This window comes from Chiloscyllium plagiosum, chromosome 5, assembly GCF_004010195.1.
Source record: "Chiloscyllium plagiosum isolate BGI_BamShark_2017 chromosome 5, ASM401019v2, whole genome shotgun sequence".
Lineage (NCBI taxonomy): Eukaryota > Metazoa > Chordata > Chondrichthyes > Orectolobiformes > Hemiscylliidae > Chiloscyllium > Chiloscyllium plagiosum.
The window spans coordinates 26,957,899-26,967,317 of NC_057714.1; positions in this window are offsets into that span (position 1 = coordinate 26,957,899).

Consider the following 9,419-nt stretch of genomic DNA (forward strand, 5'->3'; position numbering starts at 1 on the left):
CATAAATACTAACAGAATATTTCAAAGGGATAAGTCATGCAGTGAATGAGAGAATGTCTAAAGATATTAGATAGATTAGAAACAGGCCCTTCAGCCCACCATGTCTAAGCTGACCAATAAACGCAAACTATACTTATTCCCATTGCTACTATGTCCGAGTAGGTAAAAACAATGACTGCAGATGCTGGAAACCAGATTCTGGGTTAGTGGCGCTGGAAGAGCACAGCAGTTCAGGCAGCATCTGAGACCTATTATGTCCGAGTGTTGAAACATAAAGTAAATATTGTAAAAACAAAAATAGAATAGCAGCAAAACTAAAATACCCGAGGAGTCCTATTGAAACAACTGGCCTGAAATATCTGTGCGTAGCTCCAGAAGTCATTTGGTAAAGTCTCTCCTGAGAAATTACTTGCTAAATCTGAAACTCATGGAATTGAAGAAAATTATTGACTTGATTAGAAAATTGATTAAGCAGCATGAGACAGAAAGTATGAATAATTACACTAATTGCCAGGATTGGAAAGTGGTGTTTTGTAAGGACTTGTTTTGATGCCTATTTATTGTATTTATTAATAACATTGGATTGAAAGCCACATTTTGAAGTTCATGAAAAGCACAAAGATAGGCAGCATTGTAAGTAGTGGAGATGTCAGTATAAAATTACAAGTGATGATAGTAGATTGAGAAGATGGGCAAACTGTGGAAAATGTGTTTGAATGTAGGAAAATGCGAAATCATCCACTAAAAAGAATTAAACAAAGTATTTCTAGATGGTGAAAATCTTCTAATGGTAGAAGCCCAAATACACTAGGTAAGTGTAGGAAAAGTGTCCATGTACAGAGATGATGAAAACATTTGGAATTATTGCAGAAAATAATCAAAAAAGACTAATGGATCATTGACCTTTATATCTACACAGCTAGAAGTTATGTTATAGATACACAAAGCTCTGGTTAGGCCACACCTGTCAACACTTCTGGACATCACACATTGAAAGATGCATTGAACATGAAGGCAAAGCAGGTTTATCAGAAAGATGCTTACATTTCAACTATGAGGAGAAATTAGATAAACTAATGTTGCATTCTGTGAAATTTAGAAAATTAATGGATAAATTGATCAAAGATTAGAAGCTATTAAGGGAACAAATAGGATCGATGTGGAGAAACTGTTTCCACTGGTAAGGTTGTCTAAGATGGAAAACATCATCTAGAAATTAGAATCAAATCTTTTGGAATAAAGTTAGGAATAGTTTCTGCATGCATAAAGAAGTGTAAATACTGAAAGGTTTTCTAAAAGAAATGATCTATGCTTGTTAATTTTAACCTGAGATTAATAGATTTTTGTGACCCAAACTCATTCGAGGTTATTAGGCAAATTTAATATATGGATTTAAGCCACAAATAAACTATGACCTCATTGAATTCCAGAACCAGCTTGATTGTCCAAATGGCCCATTTTAATGAATAAATGACTGTACAGCTTGGCTTTGTAACATGCTAAGGTTGCACATCACTCAGTACTAATTGAAATCTAGAGACTATCCCTATATCTTGTACAAGGTCTTGTGGCTTTGGTTTAGTATATCATAGAATCCTTACAAATCCTTACAGTATGGAAGCAGGCCACTCAGCATATCAAGTCCACACTACTCCTCCAAAAGGCATCCCACCCAGACCTTCCCCACCCCTCCCCCGAGTATATACCTGTAACCTCACTTTAACCATGGATAATCCACTTAGACTGTGCATCCCTGGACACTATGAGCAATTTACCATGGCCAATCCACCTAATCCATACATGTTAGGACAATGGGAGGAAACTGGTGCACCTGGAAGAAATCCATACAGACATGGGCAGAATGTGCAAATGTCACACAGACAGTCACCTGAGGGTGGAATTGAACCCAAGACCCCTAGCACTGTGAGGCAGCAATGCTAATCACTGAGCCACTGTGCCTGTATCATAAATAGTAGACCTGAATTTTGAGTTTTGTTGATTTATCTCTTCATTCCAATATTGCTTTGCAAGACTACAACCTTGTTTTTGGAAGAATTGGTGAGATAAACAATGGCATTTTATTAGATTGGGATTTTTAAAATGTATTACCATACCCAATGGTACATTAAAATGACATAAAATATGGAGTAACCTGATCATTGTGAATGAGTTGCTATTCCATAAAGAATGGTATCCATTCAGTTTTATGACCAGATTTGAAATCCATACTGAAGAAAGAAGTCCCTTCCTGTCTGCCAGCTGTCCCAATAAATGTCCCAATCCATGTTTCAGCAGTTTTGCCCTCTGAGGTCACAGACAGAACACATATCCAATTGGAGCAATAGGTGGCGCCCTACATTACAAATGAAACTCCCTCATTGCTCCTGAAAATGACAATAGGTTCACATATCCACATTAAATTTTCCAGTACCTCACTCCATCCATACCTAACTTGGCAAACAAATGTGGACATATGTGAACATTAAATGCATACTGGAAGTCCTTCTTGGATGTTGAAAGTTCATTAGTAAACATTTAGACAAAATGCAAATTAAAATTTTGTAAAGTGCAAAAATAAAGCTGCAGATGTTTGCAATCTGAAATAAAATGGCAGAAATGCACAGTAGATAAGCTGCACTTGTAAAAGTGAAAAAAAAGGTTATTGCCATATGACAAACAGACGCAATCAATAAGGTTAGAAAACAGAAGGAATGAAGTGGATGTGCCAAATGCAACAAAATAGTTAATACTTGCAAATCTTATCATGAAGTAATTGTTAATTGATATAAAAAGGTTATCAGTACAGTGGGGAAGTAGGAAAGTGCAAATAAATTAATTTAGAAAACTTGGAGCAAAAAGTAAAAACTGTTGAAATAAAAAGATGAGTTGTCAACAATTCTGATCAAAGATACAGTGTCATAGTATAATTTCTCAAGTTACTAACTGGGCTATTAACAATTTCCAACAGATTTTTTTTTCAATTTCATTCTTATTGCTTGTCTTGTAAGAATATTCATCAGAACCCTGTGATATCATTGAAAGAGGGGACAAGTGCAAAAAATATTTTCAGGGGAAACACCTACAACTTTCCTTAGCACTGGATTCTATTACAGTCATTTACCAGTTCCCAATGAAGTATACAAACGGTAGAAAGTATTAATTGTTTGTTCATAACCAAAATCCCTTCTGATGTATAGCCTTCCTATAATTATTCAGGTAAATCCTGAACTATGATTGTGTGTGGTCAGAAGATTTCATATGGACATTCCATAGTTTATTCAGAAATCACAGTATTTTGTACAAAACAAAATATTGCAATAAAGTGATTGGTGTTGATTTTAGTCAACATTGCAAAACATATTTGAGTTTTAGGTGTTCACCTTTTTTGCTATATTGTTTAGTTCATGATTTTCACTGTTCCAGTTTTTTGTCATCTTTTTCCCTCAATGTCTCCCAGTCCCAATACCAAAATTCCTGATTGTTTCTGGGAAAGAGTTTCCAAAGATACTAAAAAAACTCTGAGTTTTTTTTTATATAAATGGCCAATTTTCATGTATGATCCATGAATATAAACAAGCCGTTCCACCATGAGGGGCATCTTGAATTAAGATTTTCTCTATGTTTCTTATGAGTTTCTGTTTTGTCTACCTTCTTTCTATTGCACTGTGACATTTTACTGAGTTTCAAAAGCACAACACCTTGAAACCTATTCAGTCGTATGCATGACAGTGAGAGAACAATCAAAAATTTCTGAATGCATTACTCTAAAGGTACTTCCAATTACCAATTAACCTGTTCCTTTAATAGCTAAACTCAAGGGATGTGAATGGCTTCACAGATAATTTACCCTGACTTGCATAATCTTAGCTAATGCAGTAAAAGGATGCTAACAATGGCCTGAACATTTTTGCATTATAGAGGGCAACATTTTATTCCAGCTTGTTGAGGCTAACCTTGATTTAAATAACCCCTTCTGGAAGTTTATAAGTGTATATTGAGTATGATTAGAATCATGACCCCTGCAGTCAAATGACTTTCTGGAGCAGGAGATCGAGGACATATGAACAACAACCACCCAGCTGAAGAACAGCCACCCAGAGTGAAGAATCAGAGGATAAATAGCCCTCATGGGACTGGCCATTAAATGCTTCAAAAGATAAGGTAAGGGACAGAATTGCTGCTGAAAATTAATGAGGAAAGAAAAACAAAAGTGAAAGGTAACTAAAATTATATTCATCAAGGAAGTGTGCTGAAAAAATAGATAAGTCCTCATGAACATCCGAACAGGAGAACGAGGGGAGACTTCATAGTGATGTATAAAATTATGAGGTACATAGATAGGATTGATGGTCAGAATCTTTTTCCCAGAATTGAAACATTAATACTAGGGGGCATACATTTAAGGTGAGAGGGGGAAAGCTAAAAGGAGATGTGAGGGACAAGCCTTTTACGCAGAGAGTGGTAGGAGTGTGGAACGCTGCTAGGAGTGGTGGGGGAGGCAGATACAATAGAAGCATTTAAGGGAGTTTTAGGTAAGCACATGGATATGCAAGGTATGGATGAATAAGGAACACAGGCAGGTGGAAGGGATTGTTTAATTTGGTGTCATGTTTGACATAACATCGCGGGCCAAATGGGCCCATTCGAGTGCTGTACATTTCTATGTTCTGTGTATATTCTGACTTTGATATTTCAGCAGTGGGAAAGTACAATGTCATAGTAGTTCTGTTACTGCACTTAGAAGTTCAGAGGCTTGGACTAACAGTTCAGAAATAGAGTTGAAATCGTACCATAGTTACCATAGAATTTAAATTAATACCATGAATTGCTGATATTGTTGTAAAAACTCATCTGGTTTACTAATGTTCTTTAGGGAAGAAAAACTGTCATAACCTTACCCAGCTTGGTTGACAGATGGCTCCAGTCCCAAAAAAATGCAGTTAACTCCAAACTCATCTGAAACCACCTAACAAGTCATTCAATTGTATTCAAGAAAGCAGCTTACCATTAAATTCTTGAGGGTAATTGGGGATAACCAATACATATCCTCATTGTCAATGATACCTTTATATCATATATTAATATAGTAAGTTATTGACATATGTCTGATTGCAATAGAAAACATAGTTCTTGAATTGACATGTTGTATTCTGCTTAATTCTAAGAAAGAAATAGCTGAAGCTTTATTTTTGACATAAAAAATGACATGGGTTTAATAATGAATTGAGTTCCTTTGCAGTACAGGTTCAATGCAGCTGGAAACAGTTCAAATGTCATTCTGATATATAACATTAATACTTATATATCTTTTCAAAATATGCTACAAACAACAAGCATTGGCTCTTGTCTCTTCAGGAATTCTGCCATTTCCATTTAGTGTTTCCATCATGTTCTGTCTTTGTTTCAGATTTCCAGAATTATAAGATTTTGCTCTGGTGTCAAGTACATGCATTTGTGGCTGTGTAGTTAAGTTCAGGATCAGCACTGGGTGTGGCACAATGACGTTAAGAGTCAGATATTCAATTTACAATCATGGTTTAGGCTTATGCTTGCAGAATAACCACACCAGCAAAGAAAGAAACAGGACTAGCAGGCCTAAAGAAATATAATTTATATCCAGGAGTGAAATTAATAAGCACTTCTACACACAAGGTGTAATACATGTATGGAACTTGCTCATGCAAATGTCAATTTATATGAGATCAATTCTTAATATAAAATTTGAGTTGGATTGATTTTCCTTATCAAAGGTATGAAGAGATATCAGGCAAAAAATATGTAGAGTCCAACCATGGATCAACCATTAACAGACTTGAGGGGATTAGTGGCCTTTGCTGTTTCCCATGTTCCTGTCTTCAGTATTTCTACTTTCAAGAGAAGATTTGGGGGTAAGGTTTAATAATGTTACACTGATCATTTTTAGATTCAAAACTCATCATGCATTGATAATATTCAGATTTCATATTGATACAAAATCATATTCTTAAAAAATCAAAAAAGAACACAAAAGGAAAACAGATCCAAATATTAACAATTGTAGAAGGCTTTGATCAAAGGGTGGATTTCTCTTGGTTAATGAGTCAAAAAGCAAGGACAATAATTTAAAATTATCTTTAAAAGAAAAAAGGGAAGGAATCTATTAGAAGACTTTTTTTAAAAATCAGTTATTAGGACATGGAATACCTTGTCAGAAACATCAAAACAGTTTTGAAATGAAATTATATTAACAATTGAAAATGGGAAAAAAAGGCAAAAATATAAGGATCTGGATATCTGTTCCAAAACAAACCAATCATAAACACAACACACTGAATAATCTCTTTCTCTCCTGTCTTATTTACGTAAAGCATACTATGCAATGAATGTACAGTGTGGTATATTAACAAATATAATTATAGTGTGTGGGCTATGAATGTACTGTTCATTTTATTTTGCCTGTGCTAGTCTTTTTTTTAGCATGAGCTGTACATGTATTCCAATGCTTCTGTCCTTTCAAATTATTTTATTTTTGGTACTATCCAATTGCATTTTAAATGATGGCACTGAGACAAGTAATCCTCCAAAGTATCCTAACTTCAATCTACAGCCTCATGTTATCAGACAACCAATGAGCTTTACTTGTGACCAACTCCTTGCCAGTGCAATCAGTTCAGGACAATTCAGCCTGAAGTGCACTACTGCTTTCATATAAGCTTGCACTTGGCCAATTAAGACCAGTTGAAGCTTTATGCCTGTAAAGCTTCAAATCCATATCACTTGTTAGCAATGGATACAAAGAGATGGTACATTTCTCTGTGGTGTTTTTCTTTGCAATTAAGCAACTTGGGTTTATGTGTGTATTCATTTGGCCTGCAATTGTAAACTGAGATTATATCATCCACTGCCTTAACGTGATAAAGTATTTCATGTTCCGATTATGTTCTGAATAGAATAAACATGTTATAATTCCTCTGTCATTATTTTCACAATAATCTCAGATTAATGCCTCCCTTTGACTTCTGAAGAAATTCCAGAGAAGAGACTTGAATCATGAGTTGAAATAATCTAAACTGACTTAGAATTCTTATTTATTATATTCATTCTTGAGATAGGTGGGGTGGGGGGGGTGGAAGGGTTGGTGGTCAGTGTGCTGGCTGGGCTGGCATTTATTGCCCATCCTTATTTGCCAAGATGCTATGGCTCATGAATCACATATAAGCCAGACCAGCTAAGGATAGCAAATTTCCTTTACTGATACTACTGGACCAGATGGGTTTTTATGATAATGGTGTCATGGTCACCAATTGACAGGGTGAAAGGGTAAGGTAGCAGGGGAATGAGAAGTTATAGATGGTCAGTCGATGAGAGAGTAGAATGGTGGGATGGCTGGACTGTGAGTCTGGCATTTGTCAGCAGCGTTAGGGGTTCAGGAAGCTGTCAGGGCCTACATGTGACAAGTCTAGGCAGTTCTCAGGGATGATGGCAAGGGCTGGGATTTTGTTTAGGTTTGGTGGTTCCAGGGAATCAGATGAAGACTGGGGAGGAGCAGTCAGCTTGGGATGGGGGAATATGGGAATGGTGTAGATGTAAGGATGAAGCTTGCATTGGGCAGAATTGAACTGTGCAGGTGACTGGAGGGGGGGGGGGGGGGGTGGAATTGAGCATTTATCTGATGGGGGTTAATGGTGGAGGACAGTGATGTTGATGGGCCCATTTAATAGTTAGCCAGGATTTTGGACAGCTTTTAATTCCTCTAACACTTCATGAGTAAATACTTAGTTCAATCAGAACCTTCACAGCCACCCTATGCTAACTCAGAATTGGCAACTTTTTCCAGGGTAATTCGAAGGGTAAAACATTAGGCAATTTCCCATGGAAGTTTCCATTTCCTGTGGAGTCCCTGCGGGATCCGCTGAGTTGGGATTTCTGCGTGGCCCCAGTGAGCAATTCCAGTCTACACTCCAGTGACAGGCTGTGCTATTCATTCTCATTCCTGTCCCCATAGAGGTTGGCAGACCTGGTGAGTTTCTGCAAACTTTCTATTTTATTAGACCATAAGACATAGGGGTAAAAACTGGGCCATTCAGCCTATCGAGACTGCTATGCCATTCAATCCAGGCTGACAAGTTTCTCCTGCTTTCTCCCCGTAACCCTTGATCACCTTGATACTCAGGAACCTATCTATCTCAGTCTTAAATATACTCAATGACCTGGCTTCCACAGACTTCTGTGGCAGTGAATTTCATAGGTTCCCTCTTACTCATTGTCCATAGAGCTATCAGTTTTGTGTTTACTGTTTATGAATTCAAAATTTCTGCATTTAGCTGAGGTGTCCACGAATCTTCTCTGTTCCAATTTCCAAGCCTTATCAAAACTCGCAGTTCTCAAATAATTCTGTCAAATCTACACTGTGTCCCCTCCATGTCTCCAACCCCCGCCAAAACAAATATACAGGGTTGCAATGTGTCTTCCTGTTTCCCACATTTGGCAGAATCTGTGGAGGAATGGCTGAAATGATAAAATGTGGCCATTGATTAGAGGGATTCTTTTGTTTCTCATAAAAAAACCCTTCAGAGAATCATGCGGAATTTCAGAACAATGGGGGAGGAATGTTCTGCATCTCATGAAGCGGCACTATACAAACGAGGCTGAGCGCCCTGAGTAGTGTCAGCAATGACTCTTTGCCAATCCATGGTAGACTTGTTCAATAGCATAAATGGAGAGAATACAACAAAGACCACTGCCTGCCCTGTTCATTGACGTATAAATTCCTCCCTCGTTGCATTTTCCTCCTCAGACCTCATTTAGGTTAGATTTATTTTCGCTCTTTCATACCTTCCAGGTATATGTCAATAGCTGCTATCCAATCCTGTAAAACATGGGGATGTGCCCCTGTCATCTCCCAGACTGTTCCATACAACCCATCACCCTCTCCAACCCCCAGACTGAAGGCAGCAAAAGGCTATTCCTCCTGCGAAAGACCAAGTCATTGACAATAACTGGAGATTAAAGTTAACTCTGAAACCAATCGCTAAGAATACTGCTTCTGGTATCGCTTCCTCCAGCAGTTCTGACCAAAGAGACCTCTCCGGCTATTTCCCATCTCGAACTTCATCTGGATTTTCCTCAACCAGAATTGGACTTTGTTTGAAACCTTTCATCAGATCATGTGTCTCCCGGTTAGTCAGAAATCTGCACATTGTGATACTGACACTAGATGTAATAGTGATGGACTGTTAATGATCTGCAGTTACTAACCCGTGATACTGAGGGTATCTAGGTGTAATAGTGATGGATGTTAATGATCCCCAGTTAATAATCCGTGATACCGAGAGTATCTTGATGTAATAGTCATGGATGTTAATGATCTGCAGTTACTAATCTGTGATACTGAGAGTCTCTAGATGCAATAGTGATGGATGTTAATGATCTCCAGTTAC